Genomic DNA, 20,310 nt, shown 5'->3' with positions numbered 1-20,310 from the left:
AGTAGCTCGTATCTTATCAAGCTTGGAGGCATGAAAGGCTGCCTCCCCCTCTCCTCAATAGAACATATCTTATCAAGCTTAGAAGCATGAAAGGATGTTTCCCCTCTCCTCAGTAGAACGTATCTTATCAAGCTTAGTGGCATGACAGACTGCCTCCCCAACTCCTCAGTATAACATATCTTATCATACTTAGAGGCGTGACAGGCTGCCTCCCCCTCTCCTCAGTAGATCGTATCTTATCAAGCTTAGAATCATGAAAGTCTGCCTCCCCCTCTTTGCAGTAGAACATATCTTATCAAGCTTAGAAGCATGAAAGGCTGCCTCCTCCTCTCCTCGGTAGAACGTATCTTATCAAACTTATAAGCATGAAAGGCTGCCTCCTCCTCTACTCAGTAGAATGTATCTTATCAAGCTTAGAAGCATGAAAGGGTGCCTCCTCCTCTCTTCGGTAGAACGTATCTTATCAAGCTTAGAAGCATGACAGACTGCCTCCCCATCTCCTCAGTAAAAGGTATCTTATCAAGCTTAGAAGCATGGAAGGCTGCCTCCCCCTCTCCTCAGCAGATTGTATCTTTTCAAGCTTAGAAGCATGACAGGCTGCCTCCCCCTCTCGTCAGTAGATCGTATCTTATCAAGCTTGGAAGCATGACAGGCTGCCTCCCCCTCTCCTCAGTAGATCGTATCTTATCAAGCTTAGAATCATGAAAGTCTGCCTCCCCCTCTTTGCAGTAGAACATATCTTATCAAGCTTAGAAGCATGACAGGCTGCCTCCCCATCTCCTCAATAAAAAGTATCTTATCAAGCTTAGAAGCATGAAAGGCTGCCTCCCCCTCTCCTCAGTAGATCATATCTTTTCAAGCTTAGAACATGACAGGCTGCCTCCCCTCTCCTCAGTAGATCGTATCTTATCAAGCTTGGAGGCATGAAAGGCTGCCTCCCCCTCTCCTCAATAGAACATCTCTTATCAAGCTTAGAAGCATGAAAGGATGTTTCCCCCTCTTCTCGGTAGAACATATCTTATCAAGCTTACTGCCTCCACCTCTGCTCGGTAGAACTTATTTTATCAAACTTAGAAGCATGAAAGGCTGCCTCCTCCTCTCCTCGGTAGAACGTATCTTATCAAGCTTAGAAGCATGAAAGTCTGCGTCCCCCTCTTCTCAGTAGAACATATCTTATCAAGCTTAGAAGCATGACAGACTACCTCGCCATCTCCTCCGTAGTACGTATCTTATCATGCTTAGAAGCATGATAGGCTGCCTCCCCTCTCCTCAGTTTAACGTATCTTATCAAGCTTAGAAGCATGAAAGGCTGCCTCCCCCTCTCCTCAGTAGATCATATCTTATCAAGCTTGGAAGCATGACAGGCTGCCTCCCCCTCTGCTCAGTAGATAGTATCTTATCAAGCTTGGAAGCATGAAAGGCTGGCTCCCCCTCTCCTCGATAGAATGTATCTTATCAATCTTAGAAGCATGAAATCTGTTTACCACTCTTCTCACTAGAACGTATCTTATCAAGCTTACTGCCTCCCCCTCTCCTCGGTAGAACGTATCTTATCAAGCTTATAAGCATGAAAGGCTGCCTGCTCCTCTACTCAGTAGAATGTATCTTATCAAGCTTAGAAGCATGAAAGTCTGCCTCCCCTTCTTCGCGGTAGATCGTATCTTTTCAAGCTTAGAAGCAAGACAGGTTGCCTCCCCCATCTCCTCAGTAGATCGTATCATATCAAGCTTGGAAGCATGACAGGCTGCCTCCCCCTCTCCTCAGTACATTGTATCTTATCAAGCTTGGAAGCATGACAGGTTGCATCCCCCTCTCCTCAGTAGATTGTATCTTATCAAGCTTGGAAGCATGACAGGCTGCCTCCCCCTCTGCTCAGTAGAAGGTAGCTTATCAAGCTTGGAAGCATGAAAGGCTGGCTCCCCTTCTCCTCGATAGAAGGTATCTTATCAATCTTAGAAGCATGAAATCTGTTTACCAATCTTCTCGTTGGAACGTATCTTATCAAGCTTACTCCCTCCCCCTCTCCTCGGTAGAACGTATCTTATCAAACTTATAAGCATGAAAGGCTGCCTCCTCCTCTACTCAGTAGAATGTATCTTATCAAGCTTAGAAGCATGAAAGGGTGCCTCCTCCTCTCTTCGGTAGAACGTATCTTATCAAGCTTAGAAGCATGACAGACTGCCTCCCCATCTCCTCAGTAAAAGGTATCTTATCAAGCTTAGAAGCATGGAAGGCTGCCTCCCCCTCTCCTCAGTAGATTGTATCTTTTCAAGCTTAGAAGCATGACAGGCTGCCTCCCCCTCTCGTCAGTAGATCGTATCTTATCAAGCTTGGAAGCATGACAGGCTGCATCCCCCTCTCCTCAGTAGAACATATCTTATCAAGCTTAGAAGCATGAAAGAATGTTTCCCCCTCTTCTCGGTAGAAAGTATCTTATCAAGCTTACTGCCTCCCCCTCTCCTCGGTAGAACGTATCTTATCAAGCTTAGAAGCATGAAAGGCTGCCTCCTCCTCTCCTCGGTAGAACGTATCTTATCAAGCTTAGAAGCATGAAAGTCTGCCACCCCCTCTTCTCAGTAGAACGTATCTTATCAAGCTTAGTGGCATGACAAACTGCCTCCCCAACTCCTCAGTATAACATATCTTATCATGCTTAGAGGCTTGACAGGCTGCCTCCCCTCTCCTCAGTAGAACGTATCTTATCAAGCTTAGAAGCATGACAGGCTGTCTCTCCTTCTCCTCAGTACAGCGTATCTTATCAAGCTTAGAAGCATGAAAGGCTGCCTCCCCCTCTTCGCCGTAGAACGTATCTTATCAAGCTTAGAAGCATGACAGGCTGCCTCCCCATCTCCTCAGTAAAACGTATCTTATCAAGCTTAGAAGCATGAAAGGCTGCCTCCTCCTCTCCTCGGTAGAACGTATCTTATCAAACTTATAAGCATGAAAGGCTGCCTCCTCCTCTACTCAGTAGAATGTATCTTATCAAGCTTAGAAGCATGAAAGGGTGCCTCCTCCTCTCTTCGGTAGAACGTATCTTATCAAGCTTAGAAGCATGACAGACTGCCTCCCCATCTCCTCAGTAAAAGGTATCTTATCAAGCTTAGAAGCATGGAAGGCTGCCTCCCCCTCTCCTCAGTAGATTGTATCTTTTCAAGCTTAGAAGCATGACAGGCTGCCTCCCCCTCTCGTCAGTAGATCGTATCTTATCAAGCTTGGAAGCATGACAGGCTGCATCCCCCTCTCCTCAGTAGAACATATCTTATCAAGCTTAGAAGCATGAAAGAATGTTTCCCCCTCTTCTCGGTAGAAAGTATCTTATCAAGCTTACTGCCTCCCCCTCTCCTCGGTAGAACGTATCTTATCAAGCTTAGAAGCATGAAAGGCTGCCTCCTCCTCTCCTCGGTAGAACGTATCTTATCAAGCTTAGAAGCATGAAAGTCTGCCACCCCCTCTTCTCAGTAGAACGTATCTTATCAAGCTTAGTGGCATGACAGACTGCCTCCCCAACTCCTCAGTATAACATATCTTATCATGCTTAGAGGCTTGACAGGCTGCCTCCCCCTCTCCTCAGTAGATCGTATCTTATCTAGCTTAGAAGCATGAAAGTCTGCGTCCCCCTCTTCTCAGTAGAACATATCTTATCAAGCTTAGAAGCATGACAGACTACCTCGCCATCTCCTCCGTAGTGCGTATCTTATCATGCTTAGAAGCATGATAGGCTGCCTCCCCTCTCCTCAGTTTAACGTATCTTATCAAGCTTAGAAGCATGAAAGGCTGCCTCCCCCTCTCCTCAGTAGATCATATCTTATCAAGCTTGGAAGCATGACAGGCTGCCTCCCCCTCTGCTCAGTAGATAGTATCTTATCAAGCTTGGAAGCATGAAAGGCTGGCTCCCCCTCTCCTCGATAGAATGTATCTTATCAATCTTAGAAGCATGAAATCTGTTTACCACTCTTCTCACTAGAACGTATCTTATCAAGCTTACTGCCTCCCCCTCTCCTCGGTGGAACATATCTTATCAAGCTTATAAGCATGAAAGGCTACCTCCTCCTCTACTCAGTAGAATGTATCTTATCAAGCTTAGAAGCATGAAAGTCTGCCTCCCCTTCTTCGGGGTAGATCGTATCTTTTCAAGCTTAGAAGCAAGACAGGTTGCCTCCCCCATCTCCTCAGTAGATCGTATCATATCAAGCTTGGAAGCATGACAGGCTGCCTCCCCCTCTCCTCAGTACATTGTATCTTATCAAGCTTGGAAGCATGACAGGTTGCATCCCCCTCTCCTCAGTAGATTGTATCTTATCAAGCTTGGAAGCATGACAGGCTGCCTCCCCCTCTGCTCAGTAGAAGGTAGCTTATCAAGCTTGGAAGCATGAAAGGCTGGCTCCCCTTCTCCTCGATAGAAGGTATCTTATCAATCTTAGAAGCATGAAATCTGTTTACCCCTCTTCTCGTTGGAACGTATCTTATCAAGCTTACTGCCTCCCCCTCTCCTCGGTAGAACGTATCTTATCAAACTTATAAGCATGAAAGGCTGCCTCCTCCTCTACTCAGTAGAATGTATCTTATCAAGCTTAGAAGCATGAAAGGGTGCCTCCTCCTCTCTTCGTAAGAACGTATCTTATCAAGCTTAGAAGCATGACAGACTGCCTCCCCATCTCCTCAGTAAAAGGTATCTTATCAAGCTTAGAAGCATGGAAGGCTGCCTCCCCCTCTCCTCAGTAGATTGTATCTTTTCAAGCTTAGAAGCATGACAGGCTGCCTCCCCCTCTCGTCAGTAGATCGTATCTTATCAAGCTTGGAAGCATGACAGGCTGCATCCCCCTCTCCTCAGTAGAACATATCTTATCAAGCTTAGAAGCATGAAAGAATGTTTCCCCCTCTTCTCGGTAGAAAGTATCTTATCAAGCTTACTGCCTCCCCCTCTCCTCGGTAGAACGTATCTTATCAAGCTTAGAAGCATGAAAGGCTGCCTCCTCCTCTCCTCGGTAGAACGTATCTTATCAAGCTTAGAAGCATGAAAGTCTGCCACCCCCTCTTCTCAGTAGAACGTATCTTATCAAGCTTAGTGGCATGACAAACTGCCTCCCCAACTCCTCAGTATAACATATCTTATCATGCTTAGAGGCTTGACAGGCTGCCTCCCCTCTCCTCAGTAGAACGTATCTTATCTAGCTTAGAAGCATGACAGGCTGTCTCTCCTTCTCCTCAGTACAGCGTATCTTATCAAGCTTAGAAGCATGAAAGGCTGCCTCCCCCTCTCCTCAGTAGATCGTATCTTATCAAGCTTAGAAGCATGAAAGTCTGCCTCCCCCTCTTCGCCGTAGAACGTATCTTATCAAGCTTAGAAGCATGACAGGCTGCCTCCCCATCTCCTCAGTAAAACGTATCTTATCAAGCTTAGAAGCATGAAAGGCTGCCTCCCCCTCTCCTCAGTAGATCGTAACTTTTCAGGCTTAGAAGCATGACAGGCTGCCTCCCCCTCTCCTCAGTAGCTCGTATCTTATCAAGCTTGGAGGCATGAAAGGCTGCCTCCCCCTCTCCTCAATAGAACATATCTTATCAAGCTTAGAAGCATGAAAGGATGTTTCCCCTCTCCTCAGTAAAACGTATCTTATCAAGCTTAGAAGCATGAAAGGCTGCCTCCCCCTCTCCTCAGTAGATCGTAACTTTTCAAGCTTAGAAGCATGACAGGCTGCCTCCCCCTCTCCTCAGTAGCTCGTATCTTATCAAGCTTGGAGGCATGAAAGGCTGCCTCCCCCTCTCCTCAATAGAACATATCTTATCAAGCTTAGAAGCATGAAAGGATGTTTCCCCTCTCCTCAGTAGAACGTATCTTATCAAGCTTAGTGGCATGACAGACTGCCTCCCCAACTCCTCAGTATAACATATCTTATCATACTTAGAGGCTTGACAGGCTGCCTCCCCCTCTCCTCAGTAGATTGTATCTTATCAAGCTTAGAATCATGAAAGTCTGCCTCCCCCTCTTTGCAGTAGAACATATCTTATCAAGCTTAGAAGCATGAAAGGCTGCCTCCTCCTCTCCTCGGTAGAACGTATCTTATCAAACTTATAAGCATGAAAGGCTGCCTCCTCCTCTACTCAGTAGAATGTATCTTATCAAGCTTAGAAGCATGAAAGGCTGCCTCCTCCTCTCTTCGGTAGAACGTATCTTATCAAGCTTAGAAGCATGACAGACTGCCTCCCCATCTCCTCAGTAAAAGGTATCTTATTAAGCTTAGAAGCATGGAAGGCTGCCTCCCCCTCTCCTCAGCAGATTGTATCTTTTCAAGCTTAGAAGCATGACAGGCTGCCTCCCCCTCTCGTCAGTAGATCGTATCTTATCAAGCTTGGAAGCATGACAGGCTGCATCCCCCTCTCCTCAGTAGAACATATCTTATCAAGCTTAGAAGCATGAAAGAATGTTTCCCCCTCTTCTCGGTAGAAAGTATCTTATCAAGCTTACTGCCTCCCCCTCTCCTCGGTAGAACGTATCTTATCAAGCTTAGAAGCATGAAAGGCTGCCTCCTCCTCTCCTCGGTAGAACGTATCTTATCAAGCTTAGAAGCATGAAAGTCTGCCACCCCCTCTTCTCAGTAGAACGTATCTTATCAAGCTTAGTGGCATGACAGACTGCCTCCCCAACTCCTCAGTATAACATATCTTATCATGCTTAGAGGCTTGACAGGCTGCCTCCCCCTCTCCTCAGTAGATCGTATCTTATCAAGCTTAGAATCATGAAAGTCTGCCTCCCCCTCTTTGCAGTAGAACATATCTTATCAAGCTTAGAAGCATGACAGGCTGCCTCCCCATCTCCTCAATAAAAAGTATCTTATCAAGCTTAGAAGCATGAAAGGCTGCCTCCCCCTCTCCTCAGTAGATCATATCTTTTCAAGCTTAGAACATGACAGGCTGCCTCCCCTCTCCTCAGTAGACCGTATCTTATCAAGCTTGGAGGCATGAAAGGCTGCCTCCCCCTCTCCTCAATAGAACATCTCTTATCAAGCTTAGAAGCATGAAAGGATGTTTCCCCCTCTTCTCGGTAGAACATATCTTATCAAGCTTACTGCCTCCACCTCTGCTCGGTAGAACTTATTTTATCAAACTTAGAAGCATGAAAGGCTGCCTCCTCCTCTCCTCGGTAGAACGTATCTTATCAAGCTTAGAAGCATGAAAGTCTGCGTCCCCCTCTTCTCAGTAGAACATATCTTATCAAGCTTAGAAGCATGACAGACTACCTCGCCATCTCCTCCGTAGTACGTATCTTATCATGCTTAGAAGCATGATAGGCTGCCTCCCCTCTCCTCAGTTTAACGTATCTTATCAAGCTTAGAAGCATGAAAGGCTGCCTCCCCCTCTCCTCAGTAGATCATATCTTATCAAGCTTGGAAGCATGACAGGCTGCCTCCCCCTCTGCTCAGTAGATAGTATCTTATCAAGCTTGGAAGCATGAAAGGCTGGCTCCCCCTCTCCTCGATAGAATGTATCTTATCAATCTTAGAAGCATGAAATCTGTTTACCACTGTTCTCACTAGAACGTATCTTATCAAGCTTACTGCCTCCCCCTCTCCTCGGTAGAACGTATCTTATCAAGCTTATAAGCATGAAAGGCTGCCTCCTCCTCTACTCAGTAGAATGTATCTTATCAAGCTTAGAAGCATGAAAGTCTGCCTCCCCTTCTTCGCGGTAGATCGTATCTTTTCAAGCTTAGAAGCAAGACAGGTTGCCTCCCCCATCTCCTCAGTAGATCGTATCATATCAAGCTTGGAAGCATGACAGGCTGCCTCCCCCTCTCCTCAGTACATTGTATCTTATCAAGCTTGGAAGCATGACAGGTTGCATCCCCCTCTCCTCAGTAGATTGTATCTTATCAAGCTTGGAAGCATGACAGGCTGCCTCCCCCTCTGCTCAGTAGAAGGTAGCTTATCAAGCTTGGAAGCATGAAAGGCTGGCTCCCCTTCTCCTCGATAGAAGGTATCTTATCAATCTTAGAAGCATGAAATCTGTTTACCAATCTTCTCGTTGGAACGTATCTTATCAAGCTTACTCCCTCCCCCTCTCCTCGGTAGAACGTATCTTATCAAACTTATAAGCATGAAAGGCTGCCTCCTCCTCTACTCAGTAGAATGTATCTTATCAAGCTTAGAAGCATGAAAGGGTGCCTCCTCCTCTCTTCGGTAGAACATATCTTATCAAGCTTAGAAGCATGACAGACTGCCTCCCCATCTCCTCAGTAAAAGGTATCTTATCAAGCTTAGAAGCATGGAAGGCTGCCTCCCCCTCTCCTCAGTAGATTGTATCTTTTCAAGCTTAGAAGCATGACAGGCTGCCTCCCCCTCTCGTCAGTAGATCGTATCTTATCAAGCTTGGAAGCATGACAGGCTGCATCCCCCTCTCCTCAGTAGAACATATCTTATCAAGCTTAGAAGCATGAAAGAATGTTTCCCCCTCTTCTCGGTAGAAAGTATCTTATCAAGCTTACTGCCTCCCCCTCTCCTCGGTAGAACGTATCTTATCAAGCTTAGAAGCATGAAAGGCTGCCTCCTCCTCTCCTCGGTAGAACGTATCTTATCAAGCTTAGAAGCATGAAAGTCTGCCACCCCCTCTTCTCAGTAGAACGTATCTTATCAAGCTTAGTGGCATGACAAACTGCCTCCCCAACTCCTCAGTATAACATATCTTATCATGCTTAGAGGCTTGACAGGCTGCCTCCCCTCTCCTCAGTAGAACGTATCTTATCAAGCTTAGAAGCATGACAGGCTGTCTCTCCTTCTCCTCAGTACAGCGTATCTTATCAAGCTTAGAAGCATGAAAGGCTGCCTCCCCCTCTTCGCCGTAGAACGTATCTTATCAAGCTTAGAAGCATGACAGGCTGCCTCCCCATCTCCTCAGTAAAACGTATCTTATCAAGCTTAGAAGCATGAAAGGCTGCCTCCTCCTCTCCTCGGTAGAACGTATCTTATCAAACTTATAAGCATGAAAGGCTGCCTCCTCCTCTACTCAGTAGAATGTATCTTATCAAGCTTAGAAGCATGAAAGGGTGCCTCCTCCTCTCTTCGGTAGAACGTATCTTATCAAGCTTAGAAGCATGACAGACTGCCTCCCCATCTCCTCAGTAAAAGGTATCTTATCAAGCTTAGAAGCATGGAAGGCTGCCTCCCCCTCTCCTCAGTAGATTGTATCTTTTCAAGCTTAGAAGCATGACAGGCTGCCTCCCCCTCTCGTCAGTAGATCGTATCTTATCAAGCTTGGAAGCATGACAGGCTGCATCCCCCTCTCCTCAGTAGAACATATCTTATCAAGCTTAGAAGCATGAAAGAATGTTTCCCCCTCTTCTCGGTAGAAAGTATCTTATCAAGCTTACTGCCTCCCCCTCTCCTCGGTAGAACGTATCTTATCAAGCTTAGAAGCATGAAAGGCTGCCTCCTCCTCTCCTCGGTAGAACGTATCTTATCAAGCTTAGAAGCATGAAAGTCTGCCACCCCCTCTTCTCAGTAGAACTTATCTTATCAAGCTTAGTGGCATGACAGACTGCCTCCCCAACTCCTCAGTATAACATATCTTATCATGCTTAGAGGCTTGACAGGCTGCCTCCCCCTCTCCTCAGTAGATCGTATCTTATCAAGCTTAGAATCATGAAAGTCTGCCTCCCCCTCTTTGCAGTAGAACATATCTTATCAAGCTTAGAAGCATGACAGGCTGCCTCCCCATCTCCTCAATAAAAAGTATCTTATCAAGCTTAGAAGCATGAAAGGCTGCCTCCCCCTCTCCTCAGTAGATCATATCTTTTCAAGCTTAGAAAATGACAGGCTGCCTCCCCTCTCCTCAGTAGATCGTATCTTATCAAGCTTGGAGGCATGAAAGGCTGCCTCCCCCTCTCCTCAATAGAACATTTCTTATCAAGCTTAGAAGCATGAAAGGATGTTTCCCCCTCTTCTCGGTAGAACATATCTTATCAAGCTTACTGCCTCCACCTCTGCTCGGTAGAACTTATTTTATCAAACTTAGAAGCATGAAAGGCTGCCTCCTCCTCTCCTCGGTAGAACGTATCTTATCAAGCTTAGAAGCATGAAAGTCTGCGTCCCCCTCTTCTCAGTAGAACATATCTTATCAAGCTTAGAAGCATGACAGACTACCTCGCCATCTCCTCCGTAGTACGTATCTTATCATGCTTAGAAGCATGATAGGCTGCCTCCCCTCTCCTCAGTTTAACGTATCTTATCAAGCTTAGAAGCATGAAAGGCTGCCTCCCCCTCTCCTCAGTAGATCATATCTTATCAAGCTTGGAAGCATGACAGGCTGCCTCCCCCTCTGCTCAGTAGATAGTATCTTATCAAGCTTGGAAGCATGAAAGGCTGGCTCCCCCTCTCCTCGATAGAATGTATCTTATCAATCTTAGAAGCATGAAATCTGTTTACCACTCTTCTCACTAGAACGTATCTTATCAAGCTTACTGCCTCCCCCTCTCCTCGGTAGAACATATCTTATCAAGCTTATAAGCATGAAAGGCTGCCTCCTCCTCTACTCAGTAGAATGTATCTTATCAAGCTTAGAAGCATGAAAGTCTGCCTCCCCTTCTTCGGGGTAGATCGTATCTTTTCAAGCTTAGAAGCAAGACAGGTTGCCTCCCCCATCTCCTCAGTAGATCGTATCATATCAAGCTTAGAACATGACAGGCTGCCTCCCCTCTCCTCAGTAGATCGTATCTTATCAAGCTTGGAGGCATGAAAGGCTGCCTCCCCCTCTCCTCAATAGAACATCTCTTATCAAGCTTAGAAGCATGAAAGGATGTTTCCCCCTCTTCTCGGTAGAACATATCTTATCAAGCTTACTGCCTCCACCTCTGCTCGGTAGAACTTATTTTATCAAACTTAGAAGCATGAAAGGCTGCCTCCTCCTCTCCTCGGTAGAACGTATCTTATCAAGCTTAGAAGCATGAAAGTCTGCGTCCCCCTCTTCTCAGTAGAACATATCTTATCAAGCTTAGAAGCATGACAGACTACCTCGCCATCTCCTCCGTAGTACGTATCTTATCATGCTTAGAAGCATGATAGGCTGCCTCCCCTCTCCTCAGTTTAACGTATCTTATCAAGCTTAGAAGCATGAAAGGCTGCCTCCCCCTCTCCTCAGTAGATCATATCTTATCAAGCTTGGAAGCATGACAGGCTGCCTCCCCCTCTGCTCAGTAGATAGTATCTTATCAAGCTTGGAAGCATGAAAGGCTGGCTCCCCCTCTCCTCGATAGAATGTATCTTATCAATCTTAGAAGCATGAAATCTGTTTACCACTCTTCTCACTAGAACGTATCTTATCAAGCTTACTGCCTCCCCCTCTCCTCGGTAGAACGTATCTTATCAAGCTTATAAGCATGAAAGGCTGCCTGCTCCTCTACTCAGTAGAATGTATCTTATCAAGCTTAGAAGCATGAAAGTCTGCCTCCCCTTCTTCGCGGTAGATCGTATCTTTTCAAGCTTAGAAGCAAGACAGGTTGCCTCCCCCATCTCCTCAGTAGATCGTATCATATCAAGCTTGGAAGCATGACAGGCTGCCTCCCCCTCTCCTCAGTACATTGTATCTTATCAAGCTTGGAAGCATGACAGGTTGCATCCCCCTCTCCTCAGTAGATTGTATCTTATCAAGCTTGGAAGCATGACAGGCTGCCTCCCCCTCTGCTCAGTAGAAGGTAGCTTATCAAGCTTGGAAGCATGAAAGGCTGGCTCCCCTTCTCCTCGATAGAAGGTATCTTATCAATCTTAGAAGCATGAAATCTGTTTACCAATCTTCTCGTTGGAACGTATCTTATCAAGCTTACTCCCTCCCCCTCTCCTCGGTAGAACGTATCTTATCAAACTTATAAGCATGAAAGGCTGCCTCCTCCTCTACTCAGTAGAATGTATCTTATCAAGCTTAGAAGCATGAAAGGGTGCCTCCTCCTCTCTTCGGTAGAACGTATCTTATCAAGCTTAGAAGCATGACAGACTGCCTCCCCATCTCCTCAGTAAAAGGTATCTTATCAAGCTTAGAAGCATGGAAGGCTGCCTCCCCCTCTCCTCAGTAGATTGTATCTTTTCAAGCTTAGAAGCATGACAGGCTGCCTCCCCCTCTCGTCAGTAGATCGTATCTTATCAAGCTTGGAAGCATGACAGGCTGCATCCCCCTCTCCTCAGTAGAACATATCTTATCAAGCTTAGAAGCATGAAAGAATGTTTCCCCCTCTTCTCGGTAGAAAGTATCTTATCAAGCTTACTGCCTCCCCCTCTCCTCGGTAGAACGTATCTTATCAAGCTTAGAAGCATGAAAGGCTGCCTCCTCCTCTCCTCGGTAGAACGTATCTTATCAAGCTTAGAAGCATGAAAGTCTGCCACCCCCTCTTCTCAGTAGAACGTATCTTATCAAGCTTAGTGGCATGACAAACTGCCTCCCCAACTCCTCAGTATAACATATCTTATCATGCTTAGAGGCTTGACAGGCTGCCTCCCCTCTCCTCAGTAGAACGTATCTTATCAAGCTTAGAAGCATGACAGGCTGTCTCTCCTTCTCCTCAGTACAGCGTATCTTATCAAGCTTAGAAGCATGAAAGGCTGCCTCCCCCTCTTCGCCGTAGAACGTATCTTATCAAGCTTAGAAGCATGACAGGCTGCCTCCCCATCTCCTCAGTAAAACGTATCTTATCAAGCTTAGAAGCATGAAAGGCTGCCTCCTCCTCTCCTCGGTAGAACGTATCTTATCAAACTTATAAGCATGAAAGGCTGCCTCCTCCTCTACTCAGTAGAATGTATCTTATCAAGCTTAGAAGCATGAAAGGGTGCCTCCTCCTCTCTTCGGTAGAACGTATCTTATCAAGCTTAGAAGCATGACAGACTGCCTCCCCATCTCCTCAGTAAAAGGTATCTTATCAAGCTTAGAAGCATGGAAGGCTGCCTCCCCCTCTCCTCAGTAGATTGTATCTTTTCAAGCTTAGAAGCATGACAGGCTGCCTCCCCCTCTCGTCAGTAGATCGTATCTTATCAAGCTTGGAAGCATGACAGGCTGCATCCCCCTCTCCTCAGTAGAACATATCTTATCAAGCTTAGAAGCATGAAAGAATGTTTCCCCCTCTTCTCGGTAGAAAGTATCTTATCAAGCTTACTGCCTCCCCCTCTCCTCGGTAGAACGTATCTTATCAAGCTTAGAAGCATGAAAGGCTGCCTCCTCCTCTCCTCGGTAGAACGTATCTTATCAAGCTTAGAAGCATGAAAGTCTGCCACCCCCTCTTCTCAGTAGAACGTATCTTATCAAGCTTAGTGGCATGACAGACTGCCTCCCCAACTCCTCAGTATAACATATCTTATCATGCTTAGAGGCTTGACAGGCTGCCTCCCCCTCTCCTCAGTAGATCGTATCTTATCAAGCTTAGAATCATGAAAGTCTGCCTCCCCCTCTTTGCAGTAGAACATATCTTATCAAGCTTAGAAGCATGACAGGCTGCCTCCCCATCTCCTCAATAAAAAGTATCTTATCAAGCTTAGAAGCATGAAAGGCTGCCTCCCCCTCTCCTCAGTAGATCATATCTTTTCAAGCTTAGAAAATGACAGGCTGCCTCCCCTCTCCTCAGTAGATCGTATCTTATCAAGCTTGGAGGCATGAAAGGCTGCCTCCCCCTCTCCTCAATAGAACATTTCTTATCAAGCTTAGAAGCATGAAAGGATGTTTCCCCCTCTTCTCGGTAGAACATATCTTATCAAGCTTACTGCCTCCACCTCTGCTCGGTAGAACTTATTTTATCAAACTTAGAAGCATGAAAGGCTGCCTCCTCCTCTCCTCGGTAGAACGTATCTTATCAAGCTTAGAAGCATGAAAGTCTGCGTCCCCCTCTTCTCAGTAGAACATATCTTATCAAGCTTAGAAGCATGACAGACTACCTCGCCATCTCCTCCGTAGTACGTATCTTATCATGCTTAGAAGCATGATAGGCTGCCTCCCCTCTCCTCAGTTTAACGTATCTTATCAAGCTTAGAAGCATGAAAGGCTGCCTCCCCCTCTCCTCAGTAGATCATATCTTATCAAGCTTGGAAGCATGACAGGCTGCCTCCCCCTCTGCTCAGTAGATAGTATCTTATCAAGCTTGGAAGCATGAAAGGCTGGCTCCCCCTCTCCTCGATAGAATGTATCTTATCAATCTTAGAAGCATGAAATCTGTTTACCACTCTTCTCACTAGAACGTATCTTATCAAGCTTACTGCCTCCCCCTCTCCTCGGTAGAACATATCTTATCAAGCTTATAAGCATGAAAGGCTGCCTCCTCCTCTACTCAGTAGAATGTATCTTATCAAGCTTAGAAGCATGAAAGTCTGCCTCCCCTTCTTCGGGGTAGATCGTATCTTTTCAAGCTTAGAAGCAAGACAGGTTGCCTCCCCCATCTCCTCAGTAGATCGTATCATATCAAGCTTGGAAGCATGACAGGCTGCCTCCCCCTCTCCTCAGTACATTGTATCTTATCAAGCTTGGAAGCATGACAGGTTGCATCCCCCTCTCCTCAGTAGATTGTATCTTATCAAGCTTGGAAGCATGACAGGCTGCCTCCCCCTCTGCTCAGTAGAAGGTAGCTTATCAAGCTTGGAAGCATGAAAGGCTGGCTCCCCTTCTCCTCGATAGAAGGTATCTTATCAATCTTAGAAGCATGAAATCTGTTTACCCCTCTTCTCGTTGGAACGTATCTTATCAAGCTTACTGCCTCCCCCTCTCCTCGGTAGAACGTATCTTATCAAACTTATAAGCATGAAAGGCTGCCTCCTCCTCTACTCAGTAGAATGTATCTTATCAAGCTTAGAAGCATGAAAGGGTGCCTCCTCCTCTCTTCGTAAGAACGTATCTTATCAAGCTTAGAAGCATGACAGACTGCCTCCCCATCTCCTCAGTAAAAGGTATCTTATCAGGCTTAGAAGCATGGAAGGCTGCCTCCCCCTCTCCTCAGTAGATTGTATCTTTTCAAGCTTAGAAGCATGACAGGCTGCCTCCCCCTCTCGTCAGTAGATCGTATCTTATCAAGCTTGGAAGCATGACAGGCTGCATCCCCCTCTCCTCAGTAGAACATATCTTATCAAGCTTAGAAGCATGAAAGAATGTTTCCCCCTCTTCTCGGTAGAAAGTATCTTATCAAGCTTACTGCCTCCCCCTCTCCTCGGTAGAAAGTATCTTATCAAGCTTAGAAGCATGAAAGGCTGCCTCCTCCTCTCCTCGGTAGAACGTATCTTATCAAGCTTAGAAGCATGAAAGTCTGCCACCCCCTCTTCTCAGTAGAACGTATCTTATCAAGCTTAGTGGCATGACAAACTGCCTCCCCAACTCCTCAGTATAACATATCTTATCATGCTTAGAGGCTTGACAGGCTGCCTCCCCTCTCCTCAGTAGAACGTATCTTATCTAGCTTAGAAGCATGACAGGCTGTCTCTCCTTCTCCTCAGTACAGCGTATCTTATCAAGCTTAGAAGCATGAAAGGCTGCCTCCCCCTCTCCTCAGTAGATCGTATCTTATCAAGCTTAGAAGCATGAAAGTCTGCCTCCCCCTCTTCGCCGTAGAACGTATCTTATCAAGCTTAGAAGCATGACAGGCTGCCTCCCCATCTCCTCAGTAAAACGTATCTTATCAAGCTTAGAAGCATGAAAGGCTGCCTCCCCCTCTCCTCAGTAGATCGTAACTTTTCAGGCTTAGAAGCATGACAGGCTGCCTCCCCCTCTCCTCAGTAGCTCGTATCTTATCAAGCTTGGAGGCATGAAAGGCTGCCTCCCCCTCTCCTCAATAGAACATATCTTATCAAGCTTAGAAGCATGAAAGGATGTTTCCCCGCTCCTCAGTAAAACGTATCTTATCAAGCTTAGAAGCATGAAAGGCTGCCTCCCCCTCTCCTCAGTAGATCGTAACTTTTCAAGCTTAGAAGCATGACAGGCTGCCTCCCCCTCTCCTCAGTAGCTCGTATCTTATCAAGCTTGGAGGCATGAAAGGCTGCCTCCCCCTCTCCTCAATAGAACATATCTTATCAAGCTTAGAAGCATGAAAGGATGTTTCCCCTCTCCTCAGTAGAACGTATCTTATCAAGCTTAGTGGCATGACAGACTGCCTCCCCAACTCCTCAGTATAACATATCTTATCATACTTAGAGGCTTGACAGGCTGCCTCCCCCTCTCCTCAGTAGATTGTATCTTATCAAGCTTAGAATCATGAAAGTCTGCCTCCCCCTCTTTGCAGTAGAACATATCTTATCAAGCTTAGAAGCATGAAAGGCTGCCTCCTCCTCTCCTCGGTAGAACGTATCTTATCAAACTTATAAGCATGAAAGGCTGCCTCCTCCTCTACTCAGTAGAATGTATCTTATCAAGCTTAGAAGCATGAAAGGCTGCCTCCTCCTCTCTTCGGTAGAACGTATCTTATCAAGCTTAGAAGCATGACAGACTGCCTCCCCATCTCCTCAGTAAAAGGTATCTTATCAAGCTTAGAAGCATGGAAGGCTGCCTCCCCCTCTCCTCAGCAGATTGTATCTTTTCAAGCTTAGAAGCATGACAGGCTGCCTCCCCCTCTCGTCAGTAGATCGTATCTTATCAAGCTTGGAAGCATGACAGGCTGCATCCCCCTCTCCTCAGTAGAACATATCTTATCAAGCTTAGAAGCATGAAAGAATGTTTCCCCCTCTTCTCGGTAGAAAGTATCTTATCAAGCTTACTGCCTCCCCCTCTCCTCGGTAGAACGTATCTTATCAAGCTTAGAAGCATGAAAGGCTGCCTCCTCCTCTCCTCGGTAGAACGTATCTTATCAAGCTTAGAAGCATGAAAGTCTGCCACCCCCTCTTCTCAGTAGAACGTATCTTATCAAGCTTAGTGGCATGACAGACTGCCTCCCCAACTCCTCAGTATAACATATCTTATCATGCTTAGAGGCTTGACAGGCTGCCTCCCCCTCTCCTCAGTAGATCGTATCTTATCAAGCTTAGAATCATGAAAGTCTGCCTCCCCCTCTTTGCAGTAGAACATATCTTATCAAGCTTAGAAGCATGACAGGCTGCCTCCCCATCTCCTCAATAAAAAGTATCTTATCAAGCTTAGAAGCATGAAAGGCTGCCTCCCCCTCTCCTCAGTAGATCATATCTTTTCAAGCTTAGAACATGACAGGCTGCCTCCCCTCTCCTCAGTAGATCGTATCTTATCAAGCTTGGAGGCATGAAAGGCTGCCTCCCCCTCTCCTCAATAGAACATCTCTTATCAAGCTTAGAAGCATGAAAGGATGTTTCCCCCTCTTCTCGGTAGAACATATCTTATCAAGCTTACTGCCTCCACCTCTGCTCGGTAGAACTTATTTTATCAAACTTAGAAGCATGAAAGGCTGCCTCCTCCTCTCCTCGGTAGAACGTATCTTATCAAGCTTAGAAGCATGAAAGTCTGCGTCCCCCTCTTCTCAGTAGAACATATCTTATCAAGCTTAGAAGCATGACAGACTACCTCGCCATCTCCTCCGTAGTACGTATCTTATCATGCTTAGAAGCATGATAGGCTGCCTCCCCTCTCCTCAGTTTAACGTATCTTATCAAGCTTAGAAGCATGAAAGGCTGCCTCCCCCTCTCCTCAGTAGATCATATCTTATCAAGCTTGGAAGCATGACAGGCTGCCTCCCCCTCTGCTCAGTAGATAGTATCTTATCAAGCTTGGAAGCATGAAAGGCTGGCTCCCCCTCTCCTCGATAGAATGTATCTTATCAATCTTAGAAGCATGAAATCTGTTTACCACTCTTCTCACTAGAACGTATCTTATCAAGCTTACTGCCTCCCCCTCTCCTCGGTAGAACGTATCTTATCAAGCTTATAAGCATGAAAGGCTGCCTCCTCCTCTACTCAGTAGAATGTATCTTATCAAGCTTAGAAGCATGAAAGTCTGCCTCCCCTTCTTCGCGGTAGATCGTATCTTTTCAAGCTTAGAAGCAAGACAGGTTGCCTCCCCCATCTCCTCAGTAGATCGTATCATATCAAGCTTGGAAGCATGACAGGCTGCCTCCCCCTCTCCTCAGTACATTGTATCTTATCAAGCTTGGAAGCATGACAGGTTGCATCCCCCTCTCCTCAGTAGATTGTATCTTATCAAGCTTGGAAGCATGACAGGCTGCCTCCCCCTCTGCTCAGTAGAAGGTAGCTTATCAAGCTTGGAAGCATGAAAGGCTGGCTCCCCTTCTCCTCGATAGAAGGTATCTTATCAATCTTAGAAGCATGAAATCTGTTTACCCCTCTTCTCGTTGGAACGTATCTTATCAAGCTTACTCCCTCCCCCTCTCCTCGGTAGAACGTATCTTATCAAACTTGTAAGCATGAAAGGCTGCCTCCTCCTCTACTCAGTAGAATGTATCTTATCAAGCTTAGAAGCATGAAAGGGTGCCTCCTCCTCTCTTCGGTAGAACGTATCTTATCAAGCTTAGAAGCATGACAGACTGCCTCCCCATCTCCTCAGTAAAAGGTATCTTATCAAGCTTAGAAGCATGACAGACTGCCTCCCCATCTCCTCAGTAAAAGGTATCTTATCAAGCTTAGAAGCATGGAAGGCTGCCTCCCCCTCTCCTCAGCAGATTGTATCTTTTCAAGCTTAGAAGCATGACAGGCTGCCTCCCCCTCTCGTCAGTAGATCGTATCTTATCAAGCTTGGAAGCATGACAGGCTGCATCCCCCTCTCCTCAGTAGAACATATCTTATCAAGCTTAGAAGCATGAAAGAATGTTTCCCCCTCTTCTCGGTAGAAAGTATCTTATCAAGCTTACTGCCTCCCCCTCTCCTCGGTAGAACGTATCTTATCAAGCTTAGAAGCATGAAAGGCTGCCTCCTCCTCTCCTCGGTAGAACGTATCTTATCAAGCTTAGAAGCATGAAAGTCTGCCACCCCCTCTTCTCAGTAGAACTTATCTTATCAAGCTTAGTGGCATGACAGACTGCCTCCCCAACTCCTCAGTATAACATATCTTATCATGCTTAGAGGCTTGACAGGCTGCCTCCCCCTCTCCTCAGTAGATCGTATCTTATCAAGCTTAGAATCATGAAAGTCTGCCTCCCCCTCTTTGCAGTAGAACATATCTTATCAAGCTTAGAAGCATGACAGGCTGCCTCCCCATCTCCTCAATAAAAAGTATCTTTTCAAGCTTAGAACATGACAGGCTGCCTCCCCCTCTGCTCAGTAGATAGTATCTTATCAAGCTTGGAAGCATGAAAGGCTGGCTCCCCCTCTCCTCGATAGAATGTATCTTATCAATCTTAGAAGCATGAAATCTGTTTACCACTCTTCTCACTAGAACGTATCTTATCAAGCTTACTGCCTCCCCCTCTCCTCGGTAGAACGTATCTTATCAAGCTTATAAGCATGAAAGGCTGCCTCCTCCTCTACTCAGTAGAATGTATCTTATCAAGCTTAGAAGCATGAAAGTCTGCCTCCCCTTCTTCGCGGTAGATCGTATCTTTTCAAGCTTAGAAGCAAGACAGGTTGCCTCCCCCATCTCCTCAGTAGATCGTATCATATCAAGCTTGGAAGCATGACAGGCTGCCTCCCCCTCTCCTCAGTACATTGTATCTTATCAAGCTTGGAAGCATGACAGGTTGCATCCCCCTCTCCTCAGTAGATTGTATCTTATCAAGCTTGGAAGCATGACAGGCTGCCTCCCCCTCTGCTCAGTAGAAGGTAGCTTATCAAGCTTGGAAGCATGAAAGGCTGGCTCCCCTTCTCCTCGATAGAAGGTATCTTATCAATCTTAGAAGCATGAAATCTGTTTACCCCTCTTCTCGTTGGAACGTATCTTATCAAGCTTACTCCCTCCCCCTCTCCTCGGTAGAACGTATCTTATCAAACTTGTAAGCATGAAAGGCTGCCTCCTCCTCTACTCAGTAGAATGTATCTTATCAAGCTTAGAAGCATGAAAGGGTGCCTCCTCCTCTCTTCGGTAGAACGTATCTTATCAAGCTTAGAAGCATGACAGACTGCCTCCCCATCTCCTCAGTAAAAGGTATCTTATCAAGCTTAGAAGCATGACAGACTGCCTCCCCATCTCCTCAGTAAAAGGTATCTTATCAAGCTTAGAAGCATGGAAGGCTGCCTCCCCCTCTCCTCAGCAGATTGTATCTTTTCAAGCTTAGAAGCATGACAGGCTGCCTCCCCCTCTCGTCAGTAGATCGTATCTTATCAAGCTTGGAAGCATGACAGGCTGCATCCCCCTCTCCTCAGTAGAACATATCTTATCAAGCTTAGAAGCATGAAAGAATGTTTCCCCCTCTTCTCGGTAGAAAGTATCTTATCAAGCTTACTGCCTCCCCCTCTCCTC

This window comes from Ambystoma mexicanum, chromosome 12 (genome assembly GCF_040938575.1).
Source record: "Ambystoma mexicanum isolate Mex_15411 chromosome 12, UKY_AmexF1_1, whole genome shotgun sequence".
Lineage (NCBI taxonomy): Eukaryota > Metazoa > Chordata > Amphibia > Caudata > Ambystomatidae > Ambystoma > Ambystoma mexicanum.
This window is presented reverse-complemented; position numbering follows the sequence as displayed.